The 27044-nt window shown below is 43.1% G+C and overlaps 1 long non-coding RNA gene across 1 annotated transcript in view; it reads left to right on the forward strand.

The window, feature by feature from the left end:
- LOC139032185 (uncharacterized) overlaps positions 1 to 21162 on the forward strand; it is a 230336-nt gene extending 209174 nt beyond the window's left edge. The window contains exons 6-7 of the long non-coding RNA XR_011484701.1: positions 13438 to 13642; positions 20630 to 21162. This is a non-coding gene — a long non-coding RNA (uncharacterized lncRNA). The remainder of the gene's footprint in view (positions 1 to 13437; positions 13643 to 20629) is intronic.
- The last annotated feature ends 5882 nt before the right edge of the window (positions 21163 to 27044 follow it).

The following is a 27044-nucleotide window of genomic DNA, read 5'->3' on the forward strand; positions in this document are numbered from 1 at the left end:
ATGCAAAAACAGAAGGCAGAATAGTCTCAGATTATGAGATTTTAGAAGACCGTGTCTATGTAACTCTTCTCTTACACTGATGAACTAAGGGACAGAAGGCGTTAATGGATGGTTTGCTGACTGATAGATTAATTAAAGTTTAAGCTGGGGAGGATCTGAGACTGTGTGCCATTCCTTTGTGAGCTGCTGTTCCTCTCCTCCAGTTGTTCTGAAGACCCATTCTGTGTGGTAGACGAGTGCTTAGGTCCTAGAAACTTTGAAGAACAAAGAGTATGGATTCACACAAACCATATTCAAAGGAGTATATTTATCTGATTGAAAAACTACAACTTCATATTTAAATAAGGCGATTGATTTACAGCAGTGCTTTGTGAAACATATCTCTTACAGGAAATGACTTTGGGTTTAGACCCCCAAACACATAATAAAATCCAGCAATGGGTTGTCAGTTCTGTTAAGTCTGTCTCTGAGTGCCTGGCTGAGCTGCCTAAGGAAGCAGAGTCCTTTGCAGCTTTAAGGTCAAAGGTCCTGTGTCAACAGGTGCTAGGGTCACAACAAAATTTGACCTCAGATCTTGCTAAGCTAAACAGACCTGACTTTCTGCTCAAAAGCAACAGGACAAAGGAGTGTGGTGGGGGAAGCAGGAGAGAGGAGACAGAGAGTGATGATAGAGATACAAAGAGAGGCAGAGAGAAGGAGAGACAGGGACAGAGACAGGTGGACAGACAGAGGTAATTGGTTAGTTCATTCAGTTATTTTTTTCTATCACATTTATTAACCTCTTACAAGGGCTAGACATGTTACTAAGCCTTGCTAGTCTTGGCAAGATGAAACAGATAAGGCCTCTGACCCTGCATGATGGTGCTGAAAAGGGAAAGGACACAGGTGTTGGAGTTGGTTTGGAGGAAGGTAACTGGCTTGGATTGAGATATATTGGTCTTGAGAGGCCAGCAGGACATTAAATTGGAAGATTCCAGTCATCATTTTGCCTCTGTATGCATGCATGCTGTCGCTTCAGTCGTGTCTAACTCTTTGCAACCCTATGGACCATAGACTGCCAGGCTCCTCTGTCCATGGGATCCTCCAGGCAAGAATACTGGAGTGGGTTGCCATGCCCTTCTCCATGGGATCTTCCCGACCCTGGGATTGAGCCCATGTCTCTTAGGTCTCCTGCACTGCAGGTGAGTTCTTTACCACTAGCTCTACCTGGGAAGCCCAGTTTTGCCTCTAGACCCACAGTGCAACTGCCTAGACCCACAATTCCTAGCTGGCATTTCCTCTTGGACATTTTGAATTCAACACACCCTAAGCTGAATTTCACCCCCACACATACTTCTACACGTTCCCTGCCCTTTGAACAGCCCTGCCTCCAGCCCAAGCTGGGAGACCAGGAGCCCCTCTGATTAATCCACATCCCTCATTCTCCATTTCCCACCTCCCCGATCTGAAGTCCTGTCAATTTCATCTCCAAAATATCTTTTGAATCCTCATCTTCCCTCTCTCTGATTTAAGTCCCAGTTTGGACTTCCGCCATGTCCCATCTGGCCTCCTACAACAGTCCTTCTTCTCACTGGTCTGCCTAAGCCCCTCTGGCCCCTTCTCTCAATCTCTCCGTCAAATAGCAGCTAGAGCGACATTTCAAAATGCCAGTCCATTTCACCAGTGCCCTGGGTAACATGTCTCAGTGGCAAACCCTCTTGCTCTCAGGAAGATGACAAATGTCTGACACAGTGTCAAAGTGTTACCCATCAGGGTTCTTGGTATCCTTAATCTATAGAAACTAATCAGAGGCCAGACAGGAAATTCAGGCAAGGCTTTATTGTGGCCCCTGCTGCAGCAGTGGGGAACGAGAACAAACAGCAGGTTCCCTTGCTTCTCCCTGAGTTGGGGGCAAGTTGGTTCCTTACAAGGGGTGAGGGTAGGGGGCTGCCAGAGGCTGGACCAGAGCGGTGACTTTGGGGTTTGCTCTCCTCTTTGATTGTGTTGTGGCGAATGCACTGGAGGCAAATGCAATACTCTGCTATTTCTCCTGACCCCCTGCGTTTGCTCCCAGCTCTTCAGAAGTGGCCGTTGGTTTTTTTGGTCTTCTTGTATTTTGTTGTCCATAATTTGCCCCAACTACATATGCAGGACATTTTTAGTCCTTTATAGTTTCTTTGTATTTTTTTGCTCAAGGGAGACCTTTGTCCAGGGGTAGGCACTGCAGAAACGTGTCTCAGGCCCCAGGTCCCAGCCTATCTCACAAGGAACACCATGTCTGACCCTCAAGCCTTGTCCCCTGTCTGTGTCTTCATTTGCTCTGTTTCAACCACATGGACTTTCTTCAGCCCTGTGCTTGCCTTTGGTCTTCTGAAGAGCTTTTGCATATACTGTAGGCAGAATAATGACTCCCCAAATATGCCCGTCTATTAATTCCCAGAACCTGTGAATGTGTCATACTCCATGGCAGAAAGGGGAAGTAAAGTTCTAGATGGAATGAAGGTAGTTAATGAGCTGATCTTAACACAGGGAGATCATCATGGATTATCTGCATCAGTTCAGTTCAGTCACTCAGTCATGTCTGACTCTTTGCAACCCCATGAACTGCACCATGCTAGGCCTCCTGTCCATCACCAACACCCAGAGTCCATCCAAACCCATATCCATCGAGTCGGTGATGCCATCCAACCACCTCATCCTCTGTCATCCCCTTCTCCTCCTGCCCTCAATATTTCCTAGCATCAGGATCTTTTCAAATGAGTCAGCTTTTAGCATCAGGTGGCCAAAGTATTGGAGTTTCAGCTTCAACATCAGTCCTTCCAATGAACACACAGGACTGATCTCCTTTAGGATGGACTGGTTGGAACTCCTTGCAGTCCAAGGGACTCTCAACAGTCTTCTCCAACACCACAGTTCAAAAGCATCAATTATTCGGTGCTCAGCTTTCTTTATAGTCCAACTCTCATATCCATACTTGACTACTGGAAAAACCATAACCTTGACTAGACGGACCTTTGTTGGCAAAGTAATGTCTCTGCTTTTTAATGTGCTGTCTAGGTTGGTCATAACTTTCCTTAAGGAGTAAGAGCGTCTTTTAATTTCATGGCTGCAATCATCATCTGCAGTGATTTTGGAGCCCAGAAAAATAGTCAGCCACTGTTTCCACTGTTTCCCCATCTATCTGCCATGACTTGATGGGACCAGATGGCATGATCATAGTTTTCTGAATGTTGAGCTTTAATCCAACTTTTTCACTCTCCTCTCTCACCCTCATCAAGAGGCTCTTTAGTTCTTCTTCATTTTCTGCCATAAGGGTGGTGTCATCTGCATATCTGAGGTTATTGATATTTCTCCTGGCAATCTTGATTCCAGCTTGTGCTTTATCTAGCACAGCGTTTCTCATGATGTACTCTGCATGTAAGTTAAATACTCAGGGTGACAATATACAGCCTTGACCTACTCCTTTTCCTATTTGGAACCAGTCTGTTGTTCCATGTCCAGTTCTAACTCTTGCTTCCTGACCTGCATACAGATTTCTCAAGAAGCAGATCAGGTGGTCTGATATTCCCATCTCTTTCAGAATTTTCCACAGTTTATTGTGATCCACATAGTCAAAGGCTTTGGCATAGTCGATAAAGCAGAAATAGATGTTTTTCTGGAACTCTCTTGCTTTTTCGATGATCAGCGGATGTTAGCAATTTGATCTCTGGTTCCTCTGCCTTTTCTAAAACCAGCTTGAACATCTGGAAGTTCACGGTTCACGTATTGCTGAAGCTTGGCTTGGAGAATTTTGAGCATTACTTTACTAGCGTGTGAGATTAGTGCAATTGTGTGGTAGTTTGAGCATTCTTTGGGATTGCTTTTCTTTGGGATTGGAGTGAAAACTGACCTTTTCCAGTCCTGTGGCCACTGCTGAGTTTTCCAAATTTGCTGGCATATTGAGTGCAGCACTTTCACCACATCATCTTTTAGGATTTGAAATAGCTCAACTAGAGTTTCATCACCTCCACTAGCTTTGTTCGTAGTGATGCTTGCTAAGGCCTGCTTGACTTTGCACTCCAGGATGTCTGGCCCTAGGTGAGTGATCATGGCATCGTGATTATCTGGGTCATGAAGATCTTTTTTGTACAGTTCTTCTGTATATTCTTGCCCCCTCTTCTTAATATCTTCTGCTTCTGTTAGGCCCGTTTTTGAGCCCATCTTTGCATGAAATGTTCCCTTGGTATCTCTAATTTTCTTGAAGAGATCTCTAGTGTTTCCCATGCTATTGTTTTAGTTGGACCATAAAGAAGGCTGAGCACTGAAGAATTTATGCTTTTGAACTGTGGTGTTGGAGAGGACTCTTGAGAGTCCCTTCAACAGCATGGAGCTCAAACTAGTCAATTCTAAAGGAAAACAGTCCTGAATATTCATTGGAAGGACTGATGCTGATGCTGAAGGTCCAATACTTTGGTCACCTGATGAGAAGGGCTGACTTATTGGAAAAGACCCTGATGCTGGGAAAGATTGAAGGTAGGAGGAGAAGGGGACGGCAGAGGATGAGATGGTTGGATGGCATCACCAACTCAATAGGCATGAGTTTGAGCAAACTCCAGGAGATGGTGAAGGACAGGGACGCCTGACCTGCTGCAGTGCACGGGGTTGCAGAGTGTTGGCCGTGACTGAGTGACTGGACAACAACAAATTCTTGATTCACTCGATGCAAGTAGCAGACCCTCCACACCACTTGGAATGACCAAAAATGCATCCAGACATTTCCATATGTGTGCTGGCAGACAGGATCATCCCGGCTTGAGAACCCTTGCTCTAAGGGTGTAACCACCACCCAAGCAGCAACTGTGAGTTGGGAGCCTGTGAGTACAGTGTTGCTCTGTGCCTGGCAGGACTCCCAGAACATCTACTGCACAAACCCCAGTGGCTTATCTGTACTAGCTCAGCTTCTTGAGGTCTCGGAATATAACGGAGAAATTTGGAGTGAGAAGGATGGTGGGACTGCCCTTCTTAAAGCCACAACAATCATATACTGAAAACAGTAAGGGTTTATCTCAAAGCAGATTGTTTTTGAACTTTTCAGAAGATAGATTTCCATGCTAATCTAAATGCCAGAAAGATGTGAATAAATTAGATAACATTTTGGATAAACAGCTGAACATTACCTTTGGCTTCCTTCATTATCAGCTTGAAAATGAAAGGAATCCCTCCCCCTTTTTTTCCCCCCAAAAGTGGCACTCTTTAAATTCTGTTTATTCTCAGGAAAGTGTTACGTGGGTAAATCCTGGCAGATAAACTTATGAATTTCCTGCATTGAGGGAAGAAATAGATAACTGGAGGAGGTGATGAGAATCTCCCCTACAGAGAGTTTCACAAAAGGGTTAGAGTTGATAGAGGTGGAAAAAAACAGGTGGAATAATTTCCAAGCATCCTTCTGGGGGGTTCTCGCTGTGTATTTGGGTGGGTGGTGAAGGTCAGTGGGACAGGGCAATGGCCAGCCCTTAGGGACCGAGGATCCACATTCCTCTCCATAGCACTCCTTAGGCTTGACCTGCAGGCCCTCACTCAATAGAGAAGAAAACTGGAAACTGAGCACTTAAGTGAGAAGCAAGATAATTCTGATCTCTCCTCTAAAAGGGGTCCAGAGAATGAATCAAAGGCAAGGTCAAGGGGCCCCAAAGAACATCAGGAAAAACTAGTTTCTCAACTTTCTCAGGCAGCTGAAGGGATGGGGAAGATAAGCTGAAGTTGCCCAGGCAGCTTGGAAGGAAAGGAGTCCACAAATAGGACAGAATCTATTTTTAAAGTGGAGGCGGAGCCAAGTTAGCACAGCAGGTCCTGTACTCCCATGAGAGGCCTGATGACAGGTCACTGTCCTCGGGGACCAATCTCCCAGACTGCATTTATGACTTTCCCTAGGAATCCAGTGGAAGTCAGCAATACAGGACTGATCTCATGCCCAGTTATAGATGATCTGTGTTTTATATGTCCTTTCATGTGGCAATGCCAGTTATTAATGCAGTTTCTTTGTCCTTTCAAGTTGGTGTGTTGTGGGTGAGGAGAACTTATATGCAAGCCATAGACTGGTTCCAGGGAAGAAAATGAAAAAACTAGATCCAGAGAGAGCGGGTCCTGGTAGGAAGGTGAACGGAATCTCAAAAGGTAAGACTGAGGAGACAAAGGTGATTATAAAGGCCATGGGATGTTTTGGGAAGGGAAATTATGGCCAGGCTGATGACATGCGTAAAACAGAACTTAGAGATCGCAGAATCCAACAGGCTCATTTTACAGATTAGGAGAGGAAGCCAAGAAGGGATTTAATTTGCTCAAGGCCAAGTAACTGAGTCAATACAGTGATAGATGTCATAGGAGCCAACTGCTTATTGTAACCATCATCTACTACACTCTCCAGCCTCACTGATATTCCACCCACTTAATCTAATGAACTACGCAAGATACCTAGGGAGTAAGTACTAATTTTAGTTTTTGCTTTTTCTGTGGATAGTAATTTATTGATAGAAGTTGCCAAGAAATTATAGGATGTTTTGTAATCAATAATTTACACATTATTTTTCTCATGTAGCTAGTTTCCTTTTCAAAAAAGCAGGTTGTTTAAAAATATATAAAGACATTTATCTCTATAACATTATAATATTAAGATTTTGTACTTAGATAAGCTTGACTTGGGGAAAGGGGGCTTAGATAAATTTTTTTGTACAGAATTTTCAATGTGTGGGGCAGAAACTCTGACACTCTTCTCTCTAGTTCTCCCTGTATTTAAATTCTTTCTTTCTTAGAGTGTCAACCAGAGTGATGATGATTATTTCCATTGTACTTGCCCTTGTTCAGACCTCACATGGGTTATAGCGTAGTCACTATACCATTGACCTCTGGGTACCATATTTTAAGAGAGATCCATTTAGACATTTCAAATGTTGTTGAAAGAAGAGATGAGGAGGAGGAGGTTGAACTGTTGTCAGGGATGTGGGAGGAGACCCAGAGTATGTAGACCACCCCCCTTCTCCTCAAAGCCTATTTATTTTGATTGATTGTTTGGTTGATTGATTTAGTGACACCAAAGTTAGATGCTGCCAAAAAGTCAGTTGGAAGTGCTGGGCATTCTTTGGATTTTTGAGGTTGGGAGGACATGTGAATTTAGAACTTTCAGTAGAAAGGAGATGAAAGGATTGGGGAGAACAGAAACCAAGGTGGAGTCTATAGAGGGGTATATAAGAAGAGTGGAAGTAGTTCAAGTAAATGCTATGATCCTTTCCAAATCAGCATATTTATTCTCTGTTCTCACAATAATTTATTTGCACTTTTACTTACCTAATTATTTACTCCTTTCACTTATTTACTAGTAAAAGTACTCTTCAAATACTTTTCAGCATTTGCTTTGGTCAGGAGGATGTCACAGCATCATGGCCTGTATCCCTTTCTTTCCCTCCATATGGGTTGATCTTGAACCAACTTGTTTAGTATCAGGTTATCATGAGATCATCTAGTTTTGTTTTCTGAAATACTCTTCCAAGAATTCAGTTCAATTCAGTTGCTCAGTCATGTCCAACTCTTGGTGACCCCATGGACTGCAGCACGCCAGGCCTCCCTGTCCATCACCAACTCCCAGAGTTTACTCAGACTCATGTCCATTGAGTCAGTGATGCCATCTAACCATCTCATCCTCTGTCATCCCCTTCTCCTCCTGCCTCCAATCTTTCCTAGCATCTTTGCAATCAAGTCCCCAGGTTACTTCCAGTCACATTAAAATTTCAGAAGTGCTTCTACTATAGATCAGTAGCATTCAAACATTTTGGATTGTGCAGTTCCATCTGTAAAAAAGATTGAGTATATATACATACCTTTAATATTTATATATTTGAATTATATGCATTTTTAAATCAATATTAAATATCAGTAAGTCTTCCTACAAGCAATGCATATTTGAGTCTTGTTTTTTAATTCAACTTTGATAGCTTCTGTCATTTACATGGTATATTTAGACTAGTTACATTTAAAGTTTTGATATAGTTAATATCTACTTATTTATCACTGTTTTCCTTTTATCCTTTTCTGTTTCTTTTTTTACTTTTTTCTGCCTTTTTTAATTTTAACTGAGCTTTTAGTATGATTCAATTTTTCTCTCTTCTCTTAGTGTATCAATTATAATTTTTAAAGCTTTTTTTTTTTTTTAGTGATTGCCCTAGAATTTGTGGTATATTTACAGCTAATAAATTTCAAAGGACACTATCCCACATCATGGGTAGGGCAAGGACTTACTTGATGACAGAGTATTTCCAATTCTTCCTTCCATCACTTAAAACATTGCTGTCATTAATTTAAATTATCCATAAGCTATAATTACTGAATATAATATTGGTATGACTATGTTGAACATGTTGCTATTTGTTAGGTCAATTAAGGTCTAAAAATAAAGATTTTATTTTGTCTTCCTTTTTTCTTCTCTAGTACTCTTCCTTCCTTTCAGATATATGTGAGTTTCTGACCTATACAGTTCTCCTTCTCTCTGAAGAACTTTTTACATTCCTTGTGAAGCAGATCTTGGTAACAAATTCCCTCCATTTTTGTTTGTCTAAGAAAGTCTAGTCTTAATTTCTCCTTATTTTGGAGGTATAATTTTGCTGGATACAGAATTTGAGATTGGTGATTTTTTCTTTCAACATTTTATTCCATTACATTCTCTTTGCACTTGAACTGTTTCTTCAGAGAAGTCCAAGCAATTTTTACTTTATATTACTCTGTAGGTAAGGTGTTTCATTTTGTGTGTTTTTCTCTCTGGATTCTTTCAAGATTTCCTTTGTGTCTTTGATTTTCCACAGTTGGAATGTGATGTTCCTAGATGCATCTTTTTTTTTTTTTTTGTGGTATTTATGCTGCTTGCTGGCCCCAACTGTAGGCTTCTGTTCCTAAGCATCGGCACCTCTTAAGCGACGATTCTCTGTATGCACTTGTCTCTCCAGATTGAGGCAGTGGTTTACACTGTGACTTCAATTCTGTGACAGATTTAAGAAAATTGGTTGGTTTTTGGTTTGTTCTGATTTTTCTTGTTGTGAAGATGGTAGTGACAACATCCAGGTCTTTACATGTCAGATCAGAAACTAGAAGTTAAAGTCTTCTTTCTCTATATTTTTACATTAAAAAATACATTTTTATTGATGTTTAAAGGTTTTCTTCTCACATTTACGTATATTGTCATCCACATAGCTTTGGGGTGAACACAGGACACCTTGTAGATCACTGTTAATGACCAGGTATTTTTTTCTAGTTTCATGCTGTTGTGGCCAGAAAAGATGTTTGAAATAATTCTTATCCTCTTAAATTTGTTAAGGCTTGTTTTGTGTCATAGTAGGTGATCTTTTCTGGAGAATATTCCATGTGAACTTGAAAAGAATGTGTATTCTGGTTTTTTTGGACATAATATCCTGAAAGCACAATTAAATCTAACAGTTTTATTGTTTCAGTTAGGATCTTTGTTACCTTATTGATTTCCTGTCTGGAAGATCTGTCCGTTGATGTCAGTGGAGTGGTAAATTCTCCCACTGTTATTTTGTTCACTTCAATTTCTCCCTTTATGTCTAGTAGTAATTGTTTTATGTATTTAGGTGCTCCTACATTGCATGCATATATGTTAATGAGGGTAATATCCTCTTCTTGTATTGATCCTTTTATCATTGTATAGTATCCTTCTTTATAGGATACTATAATAGGCTTTTGTTTTAAAGCCTATTTTATCTGATATGAGTGTTGCTATCCCTGCTTTCTTGTCATTTCTGTTTGCATTAAATATATGTTTCCATCCTCTCACTTTCAATCTGTGTGTCCTTAGCCCTAAAGTGTGCTTCTTATAAGCAGCATATTGTAGGCTCTTTTTTTTTTTAATCCAAGTTGACACTCTATGTCTTTTGATTGCTGCATTTAGTCCATTGACATTTAAGATAATTATGGATATATATGTATTTGTTGCCATTTTAAACCTTGTTATCTGGTTGATTTTACTTTTCTACTCTGTTCGTTTCTTTTTGTTTTTCCTTTTGTGGTTTGATGACTTTCTTTTGTATTATACTGTGTTCTCTTCTTTTTGGTTTTTGTGAATCTATTGTATGTTTTTAATTTGTGGTTACCCTGTTTTTCAAATATGTTAACCCATTACTGTATCTATTTGCTCTAGACTGGTAGTCATATAAGCGCAAATACATTCTTAAAAATAAACAAAACAAAACTATACTGTCTTACTCCCCTCCCCCTCATTTTGAGATTTTGATATCCTCTTTTACATCTTCATATTTGCCTTTTTGTTGTTCATTGTAGTTATAATCACTTTCACAAAGTTTTTAAAATTAAAAAAAAAATCTGTGCAATGGCTTATTTAGGTGATTTATTTTGCAGTTGTTTTCTCTTTCCTGCAGATTCTTGTTTCTTTTCTGTTTAGAGAATACCTTTCAATATTTCTCTTAAGATAGGTTTGGTATTTCTCTATTCTTTTAGTTTTTGCCTGTCTGGGAAATCCTTTATCCCTCCTTCTAGTCTAAGCAATAATCTTGCTGGGTATCTTATGCTGCAGGCTTTTTCTTTTCAGGTCTTTGAATATATCTTGCTACTTTCTTCTGACCAGCCATTTTTAACTTGACTTCACACTAGAGAATTCTGAGAAGTTAAAAGGAAAGGGGGAAAAAAGAACAACAGTAAATCCTTCTTGTTACAGTTATAAAATTATAACAGAAGACAGAGGTGCATTACAAGTTATTAAGAAAAGGATACATTATTCATAACTAGTGCTGGAACAGTTTGCAAGCTGGAAAAAAAAAGAGCTTCTCACCAGAAAACACATACCAAATTAATTGTTAATGGATTAAAGATTCAAATGTCAAAAATAAATAATAAAAAACCCTCACCACCACCACTCCCCCCCCCAACCTCCAAACAAGGACAAAAACAAATGCCCAGGTCCTACTCAAGACCAGTTAAATCAAGATCTCTGGGAGAGAATTTTTTGTTTCAAAATCTCCCTAGATGATTCTAGCATGTAGGCAAGGTCTAGAACATCTGTTCTTCTAGATCTGGATTTTAGAATATACACCGGAGGAAATTTTCTGCTTCTAGTAGTCTAGCATGGGGCTATCTATGACGCCACAAGAAAATACTAAGACAGAGCAGAACAAGCTCTTCTATTTCTGTGCTAGGCTTGCGTTCTTTGTGACCATGTCTCCTATAACTGCAGCTCAAGGGAGGTAGTGTGGTAAGCAGTATTCTAAGGTGGCCCTACGATCCTTGTCCCTGGTGTTCATGCCCTGTATAATCTTTCCTAGGGAATGGGTGAACTTGTGAGTTGCTCCTACCCAAGAGAGTATAGCAGACTTAGTTAAGATCCTATTCAGTTGATTTTGAGTTAATCCAAAGTCAAGATTATTCTTGACTTAATCAGGCAAGATCTCTTAAAAGAGGGACTGGACACTACCTAAAGCGGGAGGAGCTCCTTGCTGCTTTGATGGAGTTCCCTAGTCAACCTTGTGGATGAGAACACTGCCTGGTCAATATCTTGCATGCAGCTTAGTGAGACCCCGAACAGAGGGTCCAGCTAAGCTATGTCCAGGATCCTGACCCATGGAAACTGGGAGATAATGTGTACTGTTTTAAGATCTTCAGTTTGTGATATTTGGTTATGTAGGGACAGCAAACTGATATAAGTAGTTTGGCTTAATGGAGAACAAATTTTGTAGTCAGATACATTTGGGCCCAAATCGTAGCTCTACTACTAGAGGTGTCACTTCTGATACATTCTGTAGGATTACTGGAGCTTCAGTTTTTTCACGGGTAGGACAGAGAAAAATAATTCCTGCCTTGCACACACAGGAAGGGGATTGTGAGGAATTCAGATATATGAATGCATGCATGGTAAGTTGCTTCAGTCATGTCCGACTGTGTGACCCTAGGATTACAGCCCACCAGACTCCTCTGTCCATGGGATTCTCCAGGCAAGAATACTGGAGTGGGTTGCATGACCTCCTCCAAGGGATCTTCCTGACCCGGGAATCAAACCCACGTCTCTTATGTCTTTTGCATTGACAGGTGGGTTCTTTACCACTAGCGCCACCTGGGAAGCCCAGATAAATGCATAAAGTCTTGCTAATCAAGATGCTCAATGTAGGAAGTTCTTGATAGCTGGAAGTTGTTACTGTTATGGTTAGTATAGTTATTAGTGTCAAATGGATGAGACCAGTGGTATTGCTGAATTGACCTGGAAATTTTCACTTTGTCTATCTGGTTTCCAAAGAGATGGTTCAGCTCTTCTTTACCCCCTTAAGAATGGGATGATCTCATGCAAAGAAAGTTCTCCTGAGAAGGAGTTTTAATAACCTTTCGCCAGCCAGTATTCTAGTTTTCAGCAGGTCTTACTGGAGTGGAGATGGCAGGGAGGTTTCTTGATGACCAGGGTGAAATCTCTTTTGCTTACAGTGGAAACTCATTCATTCACATTTGTTTTATAGTATAAACAGAAAGTTGTTATCACTTTTCAGATTACAACCTGACAGAGGTTTGGAGTTCTAGCCATTAGAATAATATCTATCTAGCAATTTATAGCACCCAAGCTGCTTTCCATAAACATAATTTCATTTCATCCTCACCGCAGTGCTGTGAAGTAGGCATTATTTTCTTAACTTTGCAAGTAAAGGAATGAAAGTTCAGAGAGTGTAAATAACTTACCCAAAGTCCCAAAACTAAGGAGAGGCAGAAAGGAAAATTATTTTCAGGTCTGTACCTCCAGTGTGCTGTGTTTTCCACTCCATCAGACAGCTTGGCTTTCTAAGTTTATGAACTAATTTCCTTTTTTTCCCTGAGATAACTAGCCCATTTGGGTCTATGCCTCTGAGGGGCTTAACACCAGCATTACTCCTATGTCTTTCAAACTAAAGAGGTAGTTAAAACTATTACCAGTCCATTAAACTGGCCACCTGGTCAGCAAGTTGCTTGGATCATATCTCACTTCAGATCATGGAAACAGATGAGCCATCAGCATGAAGATTTTGGTATTTTTTAATTATCCAAATTTGTTATTGACACTCTTGATCTTTCTTAGTTGTGGGTGTGTATGTGTGTGTCTGAATGAGTGTGTAAATGTGCATCTGTTTCCTTTAAGAGGAAGACAAGTTTTCTGAAACATATGAAAAACAGAGTCAGGAAATCTGCTAATTTACTATTAAGGAATTTAAAGACTTGAATAAAAATAAGTAGAGTGTGGGGCTCTGAGGTTAAAAGACAATCCACAAAGGACTAAGTAATGACTGAGTATACTCACTGAGATAAAACATGGCACCCTTCTCTAGTGCTCTGTCTTTGCTAAAGACATTTTTATACATCTTCACGGTACTGTATATCCATTTAATTTCCATTTCTCTCCCTTGTTTGCTATAACTTTTTCAGGATTTTTCTCCCCTGCTGTTTTCATGACAGGCTCGACAATCATTTTGCTTTGCTGCTGACAATGAGCGTGCTAAGAGGCACTTTCTCTGCATCTGCTCTCAACGCAAATGGCCAATGTGATCTTACCGCTGGGGATGTTAATGCAGTTCTCTGGAAACACAGAGGGCCAGGGAGGACTGGAGAGGTGGAACGTTTGAGTGCTTCAGTTAATGTGTACTGAACTTGTTTAGAAGAGGTAAGTGGGCTTTCTCAAGTCTGCTCAACACAAGGGATTTCAGAGCCTTGGCTCTGTCTGCACTCTGCTCATCAGTTCCCTTCCTCCTAACACTCTCTTTAGGAGAAGATTTTTGTTCTCAATAGACATAAAGTTTCCTTTAAGCAAGAATGCCTTTTAGAGGTCCACTGTACAATGTCATGCCTATAATGAATAACACTGGACTGTACACTTCATGTTTTAAGAGGGTGGATTTTTTAAGTTCTGTTACTAAAATAAAATTTGCCCTCAGCCTCTTCTCTCTTTTCTGTGATTTCAATGCAAAATACTCAACTTTGCTGTAACAATTTCACATCCTTTATATATTTCTCACTAAAACTAAACACTTTTCTTCTGATTATCCTTGATGAGGAAATCACAATGCATGATCACTGGGACTCAAGACCTCATGCGTGAGAAAAACATGGATCATAAAAAGATCCATGTACCATGAATTCAAATATTGCATTAAAGGGAACTGGAGGTTTACACATAATTAGGTTGTTTGGTCAGTTAGAAAGAACATTCAGAATTTGGTAAAATGTTATAATTTCTTTATGATTTAGACATTTTTAACAGATTTCTATACCTCTATAACTAGTTTAAGTAAAATTATTGTTGAAATGCACCTCACTACAATATTTAGTTATTTACAATAATATAATATTTGATATTTGTAAAGATTCTAAATAAAGATGTGCTACTTTGAATAGAGATTAAATGAATAAGTTCATGGTTGACTTTATTTTGATGTTTATGTATCTTATTGATAAGAAGTAGGAGAGAACAGAGTGCAAAGCAAAGTACTGGGCTGGATGACGCAGGCTCCACCGCTGAACCTTGTGGGTCAGGTCCTTGGAACATCTCTGGCAGGCCAGACGCCATGATAACTTGAGTCCATCAGACTCCAAGACTTACCTGGTGGCTCAAACAGTATAGAATCTGTCTGCAATTCAGGAGACCCAGGTTCGATTCCCTGGGTTGGAAAGATCCCTAGAGAAGGAAATGGCAACCCATTCCACTGGAGAATCCCATGGACAAAGAAGCCTGGCAGGGTCCAGTCTATGGGGTCGCAAAGAGTCGGACATGACTGAGCAAGTAACACAGCCAAGAGCTTGGATTTGGGTGAAGAATTCCTTCATGGTTCAGTTGGTAAAGAATCTGCCTGCAGTGCAGGAGACCTGGGTTTGATTCCTGGGTTCGGAAGATCCCTTGGAGGAGGGCATGGCAACCCACTCAAGCATTCTTGCCTGGAGAACCCCATGGACAGAGGAGCCTGGTGGGCTACAGTCCATGTTGTTGTAAAAAGTCGTATACGACTGAGCGACTTTCACTTTCACTTGGGATCAAGCTTAATGGTGGGTTCTCTACCCTCTGGTCCTTCTTGCTTTTCTCTCACTTGCCACCTCTGAGAGGCAGCATCATTAAACACCAGGATCTGGACCGGCTAAAGTGGAGGTTGAATTTATATTTAGAGTCCTTTTCGTCTTCCTGAGCTGCCAGATTGTTTTCACGCTGCAGGACCTGGGCTCCTTCCTCTGTCCAGCTCCTGAGCTAGGCCCGCTCTCCGGCACCTACTCACACACACCCCCATCTCACGTGAGCAGCGTTTTGGCCCAGGGCCCCTGGAGCAGCTGCTGCCCAGGCGAGCTCTGCTCATGCCCTAAGCTGACACATGACAACTTCTATTAGGCTGAGGTCCTCCATGGGAAGCCAGTGGGCCCTACCAGCCAGTCTCCCTTCTGTTTCTCCATCTGCTGGCTCCCAGGGAGGTGGTGGCAGGGCTTAGGTTAAGAGTGCATCTGAAGCGAGGACACGGCTGAGAGCTGGAGTGCTTGCATTCTCCCTCTTTGTCACCTGCTGCCTGGCAGGGGCGGAACCTGTCCCTTAGGAGGAGACAGGGTGACTCAGGCTAGCCCCGAACCTGCTGAGGGTGTCCAGTCTGCCTCCTATCGCTCCTGCCAGGAGTCTCATGTGGAAATCAGATTTTCAGACTGGGTTAAACATGACCAGGTGTTTCACAGAAGGCAGTGCCAGAGGATTCTTGGCGTATCCTTTGCACTTGTTTGAATGTTGTGGCTTTTAATATTTGTTAGGATTCTGAAGCGCGTGTGTGTGTGCGTATGGCAGTTCTTTTCCCAGGGTCTCCGAGTATGTTCCTAGACACCAGACAGGAAGAGCAACAACATGTGGAGAGTGGGGCTGGAGCAGGCTGGGTGAGGACGGGGCCTGGGGGTCCTGAGAGGGGCCAGGCCATGTGTTCTGCTGGTTAGTGCATTGGGCTGGCAAGGGGGGAGGGTGCTGTGCTGGGACCCCCTTTCTCAGCCAGAGGTCCCACCGACTCCTAGACGCTACAGCTTGAAGGGAGGGGTCTCAGACATGGTGTGACTCAACTTTTTCATTTTATGAAGATGGAAAAGGAGGCCCAGAGAGAGGCAGTGGCCTGTGAAAGGCATATCTAGTTGGTAGTAGGAGCCGAACCACCAAAGATCTAGTCTGTATGTGTGTGTAGCTCTTACCTATTTGTCACAATCCTGGTGTCCAGGAATAAACCTTCTTTAAAAAAAAAAAAAACAAAAAACCTGTTTTGAAACCCTTTGCTGGGCTGACTCCAGTCCTGGTTAACCTGCTTCAGGCATGTGTCCACTAGGTCTCCCTGTATCTGCCCCAGAAACTCGTCAGCGCCTCTGTGAAGCTTTCAGCTGGTACTTTCAGTGAATTCAATTCATTGATCTAAATGAATGAGCCAGCCCAGGGCTTCTGCAACCCTGCTCTGTGCTTACATGATGCTTCCACCAAGAAAGACCCTAAAATCTCTTATGGGATTTTGTCCCCATTTTTCCTGGTTTGTCCTTATCCTCATCCCTCTCAAAAGTCTACCCATTTAGATAGTAAATCGTATGATCTCTTGGCTTAGAATCTTCTTTGTAGAATCCTTCCTCTTCAAACACAAATATTCTCAGATCAAAGAGCTGCCACTGAAAACATCAACTCAAAGCTTCACAGAGGCTCTGATGAGTTTCTGGGTGCATATTGAGGGAGACCTGGTGGACACATGGCTGAAGGAGGTTAACCAGGGCTGAACTCAGCCCAGCAAAGGATTTAAAAACATTTTTTTTTTTTTAAAGAAAGTTTACCTATTTATTTTATTTTTTGACTGTATTGGGTCTTTGTTGCTGTGTGAGGGCTTTCTCTAGTTGCCCTGCACAGGCTTCTCATTGTGGTGGCTCCTTTTGTTGCAGAGCTTGGGCTCTAGAGTCCAGGGTTGGTAGTTACGGCGTGTGGGCTTAGTTGTTTCATGGCATGTGAGATATTCCTGGAGCAGGGATCGAACCCATGTCCCCTACACTGGCAGGTGGATCCTTAACTGCTGGACCACCAGGGAAGCCCTCAAAAGTGATTCTTCACAATTAATATTCCTCATGTGAAAAATGAAAAGCTGTACTGTGTGATCTCTGAGGCTCCTGACAGCTCAGCACTCTGCATGGATAAGTTAATTTCAGAAGCATTCTCCTCCTCCACATTTGCCCTCTTCACTGGCTTCTGCACTTTTGTGACTAAGACCACATCCAACGGCACCTTAGAGACTGGAGAGTCCAGATGTCCCACTTGAGAGATAGTAGCTTCACAGCCAAGAGTGCAGATGCCTGTCCTTCTACTTCCTTCCAGTTCTCAAGCCACAGTCTCTAAGCACTGGGTTTAAGGAGGACCTGAGGACAGGTGGAGGTGCTGGACTCCCATTTCCAAGCAGGAAACTCCTGAGTTTTTACCTCTATTGTCAACCTGCATGGAAGGAAAAATTGGGGACTTCCCAAAAGCAAGGGCATGGGCTGTGTGAGGGAACTGCTGACTTCCCTGCAGCAAGTTGTTTCCTAGTGATGCTACCCCAGAAAGTGGGGGTGGTGAAGGGATCCTCATCTCTTAGGCTCTTAGACTAGTTTGATGCCTAACCTTGGAAAAGCTAGGAAAAACCTAGACAGTGATTAAAAAGCAGAGACACTACTTTGCCGACAAAAGTTCATATAGTTAAAGCTATGGTTTTTCCAGTAGTCTTGTACAGGTATGAAAGTTGGACTATAAAGAAGGCCGAGCTTTTGAAGAACTGATGCTTTCGAACTATGGTGTTGGAGAAGACTCTTGAGTCCCTCGGACAGCTAGGAGATCAAACCAGTCAATCCTGAAGGATATCAACCTTGAATACTCATTGGAAGGACTGATGCTAAACCTGAATCTCCAATATTTTGACCACCTGATGCGAAGAGCTTACTCATTGGAAAAGACCCTGATGCTGGCCAAGATTGAAGGCAAAAGGAAAAGAGGTGGCAGAGCCCATGGTGTCGCAGAGAGTTGGACCTGACTTAGCAACTGAACAGCAATAACAACAATAACTTGGGAGAACACAGACTCCTTGGGGGAGCTTGGTCTTAAAGATATACATTTGTACTCAGTCATATCTAACTCTTTGGGACCCCATGGACTGTAGCCCACCAGATTCCTCTGTGCATGGAATTTTCCAGGGAAGAATACTGGAGTGGGTTACCAGTTCCTCCTCCTGGGGATCTTCTTGACCCAGGGATCGAACCTGCATCACTTGCATTGCAGGCAGATTCTTTGCCGAGGAGCCATCAGGGAAGCCCTATTCTTTTTTTTCTTTTTTTTTTAAAATTTATTTATTTATTTTTTCATTTATTTTTATTAGTTGGAGGCTAATTACTTTACAATATTGTAGTGGGTTTTGTCATACATTGACATGAATCAGCCATGGATTTACATGTGTTCCCTATCCTGATCCCCCCTCCCACCTCCCTCTCCACCCGATCCCTCTGGGTCTTCCCAGTGCACCAGGCCCGAGCGCTTGTCTCATGCATCCAACCTGGGCTGGGGATCTGTGTCACCCTAGATAATATACATGTTTCGATGCTGTTCTCTTGAAACATCCCACCCTCGCCTTCTCCCACAGAGTCCAAAAGTCTGTTCTATACATCTGTGTCTCTTTTTCTGTTTTGCATATAGGGTTATCGTTACCATCTTTCTAAATTCCATATATATGTGTTAGTATACTGTAATGGTCTTTATCTTTCTGGCTTACTTCGCTCTGTATAATGGGCTCCAGTTTCATCCATCTCATTAGAACTGATTCAAATGAATTCTTTTTAATGGCTGAGTAATATTCCATGGTGTATATGTACCACAGCTTCCTTATCCATTCATCTGCTGATGGGCATCTAGGTTGAGGGAAGCCCTGTTCTTAAAGACATCTGATGCATTAGCCACAGCTTTGTTATTCCAAACTGGTATGAGTTGCTTCCAGCTGTACTGAGAGCCATGGAATATCTTATGAACCTCACTGAGAGGCAGTTGAGAGGGTCAGCCTGCCTGGATCTAAATTCTAACCCAAATCCAAACCCTAGTTCAATCAGTCTAGCTGTGTCACTTTAGAATTTCTTAATCTCCTGGAGCCTCAGTTTTCTCATTTGTGAAAGGGTAGGGGAAATAAAAAAGAGCCATCCTCCTAGGGCTATTTTGAGGATTAAGGGAGAGAATCCTTGTCACAAGCAGAATATAGTGCCTACAGGGGACAGGGATTTTGTAATCGTAGTGAACACACTGGAGTCCTGGTATTTAAGGTTCTTTGATCCACAGAAAGGGGCCCATGGCTTAACAGATGAGGCATAAACCCATCCGCTGTCCCTGCAGGCAGGGCTGGGGTGTTGAGTCAGCATGGCAGGAGGAAAGAGATTTCTGCAGTCATTCCTAGGGCTGCTCCTCTCATCAATAAGTCATTCTAGAGGACTTTCAGTGGTCCTGGGTTAGAAAGGAGAGCAAGTGCCTGAGCCTCAAACAAACTTGGCATTGGTGGGTGGTTCTCAGGCTCCTCTTTCAAAGCCAAGGGAGAAAGATTGGAGGAAGCTGTGAGATACTATCAAATTCTTGCTATTCAGATGTGTTATGGCACTAAGTAAAATATGTGGGTCGTTTATGAACTTTGCTCCATCCTCACAGAGCTAGTCCTCTCTAGCCAGACTGTTCATAGTTCAGAAAGAATGTGACAAAAGGGAAGGTGTCTTCTCTTCCCACACCTAGGAGCCTCCTAGGTCAAGAGGAAGACAAGAAAGAAGTGGAAGGTGGGGCTACTGGTCTACTTGTCCCAGCTTTAAGTGGCCTGACTGCATTTTCCTCCAGCCCTTGGTGTGGGAGAGGAGGCCGGGGGTCAGAACTGATGACTTCAACTGGGATGAGGGGACGAGGTCCTGAGTCCCAACTACCTCTGGAGTGTCAATTTTCTCACCTGTTGTGTTTCCCTGATGCATACGCAGTCTAATGAAGTCTGGTTCCTTAAACAGACTTTAGCTCACACAGGGCATCAGAAGGACAATTGCTCACAAACTGGAATAAAGGGAGTCATCTCTGGCGGCCCTTGCACATTAAACCTTAAAGGATTCTGATGATGCCTTCTTTTAAAGAAACGATTTGCTTCAGCCTAAACTAACCTAAGACACCATGTGTGTGCGTGTGTGCTAAGTTGCTTCAGTCATGTCTGACTCTGAAACCCTATGGACTGTAGCCCTCTGTCCGTGGGGATTCTCCAGGCAAGAATACTGGAGTGGGTTGTCATGCCCTCCTCCAGGGGATCTTCCCAAACCCAGGGACTGAACCCATGTCTCTTTTATCTCCTGCATTGGCAGGCAGGTTCTTTACCCCTAGTACCACCTGGGAAGTCCCAAGGTACCATGAAGCAAACTTAAGAGTGTTTCAAGGCTTACTGTGAAACAGACCTGGGCTTCATCTTGGCTCTGACTTTCCAGCTGTGGACCCAGAGCTTGAATCAATGGCCCTCACAGAGGTCTGCTGGGAGATGTCAGTGAGATGATGTTCTAGCTCCTAAGCACATTGTCAGTTTCAGTTCCAAATAAACTCTCCCCGCCCTCTGTCTTCTTAACTTTTGGCAGTTTTTTCTGTCTCTTTCAGGACCTTTCTGGACTGAGAGTCCATGGTGATAAAGAACCACAGGACAAGTCAGTAAAAAAAATGAGTCACATGGGAATGGTCAGCCAAGCACGATGTCCTCATGTCTGAAGTAAACACCAGTGATCTGCCTGGTTAGAGGGAAGTCATCTCACCCAAGCACCCAAGGGGGTGGGTTCTCCACATTCAAGTTACATGAAGGTTATTAGGTAAACCTGGAAAAGCTATCCTCTGGTCCCCAAAGACCAGACACAGGAAAAAGGAACAAGGCTTCAGATGAAGAAACAGATGAAGGATGGACTGCAGGAAGCTTTCCCTCCAGGGGCAAGGATGAAGTATTGGCATGGATGAGATTAGGAGAGGTGGTGTCTTCCCCACGAGGGCTATCACAGCAGGAAGTTCATATGCAAGGGCTGAGAAGAGGCTTTTCCATAAGGAGGTGTGGGATGGTTGACATTCCAAGGCACTCAGTCACCTGAGGAGTCTGTCAACCACTCTTGAGTGGTACTAAGTTGTGGTGCTTATCAATTGAGAAACCATCTTAACCTGTTTACTTTGCAGATAGAAAGGTCCCAGAGGCCTCATGCCTGAAAATGGCAGAGGTCGAACCTGCTAGGATGCAAGTCCCCTGATTTTTAACCTCGTGGTAGAGGGGAGGCAGCTTCTAGGGTGACTCCCAAGGGTTTCGGTGTCCTGTAATTCCTTTGTCTTGAGTGTGGAATTGTGGACTTGCTTCTAGTGAATAGAATGTAGCAATGGAATGTCACTTCTAAGGTTAGGATGCAGAAGAACTGAGGTTTCTCTTTTGGATACTTTTTCTTCTCTCCTTTCTTCCATCCTCCCTCCCTCCTTCCTTCTCTCTCTTTTCCTTTCTCCCTCTCTCTTTCTCTCTCTTCCACCAGGCGCTCAGTAAAGATGTGTCGATACACATAGGAATTGTTCCATCCAAAACTGGGATTTTGGTGTGCATGTCCCATTCTTTGTGACCTCAGAGACTGTAGCCCGCCAGGTTCCTTGGTCTGTGGGATTTTCCCAGCAAGAATACTGGAGAGGGTTGCTATATCCTCCTGCAGGGGATCTTCTTGACCCAGGAATTGGACCTGAGTCTTCTGCATCACCTGCATTGCAGGTGGATTCTTTATCTGCTGAGCCATTGGTGAAGCCCAGAGACTGGTATGAGAGAGAAAAAATGATGCAGGACTAGATCCTATCTGTATTAGGGGTGGCTAGACCTAGATGCTTAGTCAGCAATGAAATTCTCTGGATCTGATCTATGGACATCAACAGTCACTTGCACACAATGCCTTCAGTTTCCCCACTCCCTCCAAGTTCGGTGAAGTCATCCAACATCTTAGCTGCTGTTCTCATTCGTGGTACCTCAATTGTTTGCTCAGTAACCAGAATAATCAAAGTAGCACATTCTCTGCCTTGCTGAATGAGGGAGAAAGCCTGGGGCCTAGGTCCACCAGCTGGGAGAGCAATAGTTAGTCCCTGGGCTTTGTGCTCACCCTGAATGACAAAGCACCAGCAACTGTGGGCTGCCCCTGAGGCATCTGACCTTTTCATCCCTGGGCGTCTGTGGTCTTAAGAAAAGAATGACATAATGACCCTCTGTTCTTAGCGGACTCTGGGCTAAACTGGGCTAATGGGCAAATTGTAAAAGTCCTGGGGGTGAACAAGGGTCCTCTGAAGGTCAACTTGTCCATTCTCCTGCCTCCAGGAAGGGCAGCTAATTATCAACTTAATAGATCAGTGATGCAATGAAAGGGAGGTGAGGACAGAAAGAAAGATTCTAGTTTCCCTGGTTAAAGATCTGGTACTTCACCCTCCCAAAGGCTAGTTTTTCCTGCCTCTAGTTTTATACAATGGTTCTCTTTCAGTATGTCTTCTTATTTTGTCTGAGGTTCAGTTGATTTTGGAGAATAAGGCCTTTAATATTCATTAAATGATTGCTCTTAGCCTCTGCCACACATATTCCTTCCCATTTATTTTTTTCTTGAAGATTTTAATTCAGAATATAATTTACCTTACTGAAGTCTGGGCAAAGCATAGAGGTTGGGGAAAGTGAAAGTTGGTCAATCACATCTGATTCTTTGCAACCCCATGGATTCTCCAGGCCAGAACACTGGAGTGGGTAGCTGTTCCCTTCTCCAAGGGATCTTCCCAACCCAGGGACTGAACCCAGGTCTCCATCATTGCAGGTGGATTCTTTGCCAGCTGAGCCGTTCGGGAAGCCAGGTGATGGCAAATATAGAAATTAGGAATTGCAGGAGCTTAAAACCAAGGGTCCTCTGGTTTTAAGCATCATGCAGTCTGGATGACTGAATAAGCTCTGAGAAGGTGAGTCATATAGAGAAGATTACCCAGGTCAGAGCACATCAGAGTCCAATACCTGGACTTTTGCCTTCCTGTCTCATGGTCTTTCCATAGATTTGCATTTTATAGGCCTGAGTCACTATACAGGATATGACAGCTTGCTTTTCTGGAGAGAAAAGAGGGGAAAAAAAAAAAAATCCCATCCCCTTCCTACAAAATAAAAGAAAGTGAAAAAGCTCTTTGGGCTCATTAAACAGGCAGTTATAAGGCTTCTTGGACTTCAAATAGCTCTTAACAAATAACATTTTGATGAGTTAAGTGTAAATGAATCAGAAACATATGGATAAAATTTCCTTGAAAATACACAAGGGTTTCAGAACCGGGGAACGTCACCCTCACCCTCAGCCCAGCCCACCCTCTTCAGCTCTAGGCTTGAGTGTTGGGAACTTACCTCCCTCCGTGGGCCCACTGATGGGATTGCTCACCCTCTGGCCACCCAGCATGCTCCCAGCTTCTCCTGCAATTCTTCCTCATCTCCTGTGGTTTAGTGGCCAAAGGGCTGGGGTGGGCAGAGGGAGGAAAGGTCAGCTGATGAGAAAGATGAATAAGAAAAGGAAGGGAGGTGTGGAGAGTAGGCATCCCAAGTGCTGAGCAGACAGACCATGTGCTGTGTGTAGGGAAGGATGGTGTTTGTGGCTACAGGCTGGCTTCAGATTTGGGGCTCTTTGGAAAGCTGTTCAAGATGTTTCCTTTTTTCCCCCTAAGCAATACAGAATTCTCTTAACCCATGCTCACTGTTTTGTGTTTTCCAGGTTGCCAGGGTTTTCTGGAGCTTGCTCCTCTGTGTTTGCAGGGTCTGGGACCGGCAGAGCTGAATTCCCAAAGAGGAAGCTCTTAAGAACGGAAGTCATGCCTTGGGGTTGACTCAGCTTCTCAGGGCACCTTTTGCTTGCCTTATACAAAAGCACTCTGCTTTCCTGGGCCAGGTAACAGTGGCTCAGAGGAGGTGAACAGACCCCTCTGTTACCGGGGTGGCCCCGTTCCTGCTCCCCTCTTGCTCTCTGTATCTTTGATGGTTGGTGGTTGCACTGGCACAGTCAATGGTGGTGTAAGTAACAGACTGCATTCAGAGGGAATGAATAGTTCCCATAGTTTATTCTATATGCCCCAGACTATCTTAGTTTATGTTTCTCCCCCAGGCAAACCTTGAATCAGGATTTGGGTGCAGGAGTTGATTTACTAGGTGATTCCAGGAAGCATGGTAAGGAACAGGAAAAGTGGCAGCAGGAAAGGAGGAAAGTCAGTGTGTTAATGAGCACAGGACAATTGGGCTCGGTACTGATGGGGATCATCTCAGAGGTGACCATTTCATGAAGAAGGCAGTGTGTTTATCTAACAACTGTTTATTGATCTCACTAATTGCCCCTGGGGCATTAACTCCCCAGGACTTTCAACCTGCTCCACATGTGGGCAAATCCTGTTCCTGAAGCTGGGAAGTGAAAGTGTTAGTTGCTCAGTTAGTTGCTCTTTGCAACCCCATGGACCAGCCCATCAGGATCCTCTTTCTGTGGAATCCTCCAGGCAAGAATACTGGAGTGGGTTACCATTCTCTTCTCCAGGGGGTCTTCCCAATCCAGGGATTGAACCCAGGACTCCTGCATTGTAAGCAGATTCTTTACCATCTGAGCCAGTGGGAGAAAACCCCACAGCAGAGGTGGTGGTGGCTGAGGTGGGAAGCTGTCGGAGTACAGGTGGTCTCTGCAGATCCTGTAGATGTAAGAGGGGCGAGGTGAGCAACATAAAGCAGGTGCCTGCCGTGCATTTGTTTGTGGATACCATAGAGCTGCAGGTATAAATAAAATGGGTGGGAGCAGCATTGTCTGCGAGGCTATAGCTTTGTGGGTCTACCCAGGGGTAGCCCCAAGGATCTTCTGCAAAGCAGATCAGGCTCTGAGCTGTCCCACCTGTCCTGGCTTGCAGCGTGTCCTTTTGGGCACAGTCGACCAAAAACTTGGTTTGAGGTCCTTGTATTTTCCCTCCCAACCTTCCTGGAAACACTGGTCAATCTCAGAGCCAAGCTGTTGCTCTGGGAGGTCTGGAGGGGATAAAGAGAAGAAGGTGGATAAGTGCAGTAAACTTGTGACCCTCCTCTCTTTGATGGGGTAAGTAGCATTATGCTCAGGGCTATAATGAGCCATTCTTCATTTTCAGAGGAGATAGGAAAGGGAAGAGGGGTGACAGCTGGAGTGGAAACTGAAACATCGAAAGTTTACATCCTTTTAAAATTTTTAAAATATTTTCATTGAAGTATCATTGCTATACAATATTATATAAATTACAGGTGTACCATACAGTGATTCACAATTTTTAGGTAATACTGTACTTATGGTTATTACAAAATATTGGCTATATTCCCCATGTTGTACAATATATTCCTTTCTAAAGATTTTTTTGATGTGGACCATTTTTAAAGTCTTCATTGAACTTTTTACAATATTGCTGCTATTTTGTGTTTTGGCTTTTTGGCTGCAGAGTATATGGGGTGTGAGAGTTGGTCCATAAAGAAGGTTGAGCGGCACTAAAGAATTGATGCTTTTGAATTGTGGTGTTGGAGAAGACTCTTGAGAGTCCCTTGACTGCAAGGAGATCAAACCAGTCAATCCTAAAAGAAATCAACCCTGAATATTCATTGGAAGGACTGATGCTGAAGCTGAAGCTCCAACACTTTGGCCTCCTGATAAGAAAAACTGACTCCTTAGAAAAGACCCTGATGCTGGGAAAGATTGAAGGCAGGAGGAGAAGGGGATGACAGAGGACAAGATGGTTGGATGGCATCACTGACTCAATGGACATGAGTTTAAGCAAACTCCAGAAGATAGTGGAGGACAGAGTAGCTTGTCATGCTATAGTCCTTGGGATCACAAAGTGTTGGACACAACTTAGCAATTGAACAGCAAAAACACATGGGATCTTAGCTCCCCAGCCAGGGCTGGAACCCTGGGAAAGGTGAAATCTCAACCATGAAAATGCCAGGGAATTCCCCGTACAATATAGCTTATTTTACATACAATAGTTTGTACCTCTTAATACTCTACCCTTATCTTGTCCCTTCCCCCTCCATCTCCCCATGGTTAACCACAAGTTTCTTCTCTATTTCTGTGAGTCTGCTGTTTGTTATATTCACTAATTTGTTGCATTTTTAAGATTCCACGTGTAAATCATATCATACAGTATTTGTCTTTCTCCCTCTGACTTATTTCACTTATCATAAGGCCCTCCAAGTCCATTCATGTTGCTGCAAGTGGCAACATTTTATTCTTTTTTATGGCTGAATAGTATTCCACTGTGTGTGTGTGTGTGTGTGTGTGTGTGTATCCATTATCTCTTCATCTGCTAATGGACACTTAGGGTGCATCCATATTTTGATAAACAATGCCTCTGTGAACATTGGGGTTTATATGTCTCTTTGAGTGAGTGTTTCTGTTTTTTATATACACCCAGGAGATGGAATTGCTAGGTCATATGATAGTTCTATTCTTAGTTTTTTGAGAAAACTCCATACTGTGAAAGATTACATCTTTAAGGATTTGAAAGATTATATCTGTTGAGATTTGATGTCTTCAAAGAGAATGTCCTGTCCTACAAGTATAATGCTTCTTCATCATGCAACACTGAAGTTGTCCTTTGGGGCTGCCACATTACCCATTCTACCCATTCTTTATTCCTTCAATATTGCATCATGGTCCTTAGCACCCCCCCCCCCCCCCCCCCCCCCCCCCCGCATTGCCCCAATAAAAACAATAGCTCTCGAAGGCCAAAGGCAGTCTCACCTCTTGGCTGAGCTGGTTGGGCAGATTGGCAGAGGGTCCTAAGGAGGAATTCTGTCAGGTGAGGGTGAGGAGCAGGCTTGTGGCTCTGGGAGTTTCAGTCGGAGTAGAAAAGACCCTGGAAGGAGATAATCAGGAGTGGGGGGTAGAGAGAAGAACCATCTCCTCTCTCCTTCCCAGATGATTCATGCCTCCATCACTTCCCATCTCTGATCCCTGGGCTCAGAGCCATCACAGAGCCTTTCCTGCTTAGCTTGCTGGAAACAGATGTGAAC

The sequence above is a fragment of the Odocoileus virginianus genome, chromosome 30, assembly GCF_023699985.2.
Source record: "Odocoileus virginianus isolate 20LAN1187 ecotype Illinois chromosome 30, Ovbor_1.2, whole genome shotgun sequence".
Classification (NCBI taxonomy): domain Eukaryota; kingdom Metazoa; phylum Chordata; class Mammalia; order Artiodactyla; family Cervidae; genus Odocoileus; species Odocoileus virginianus.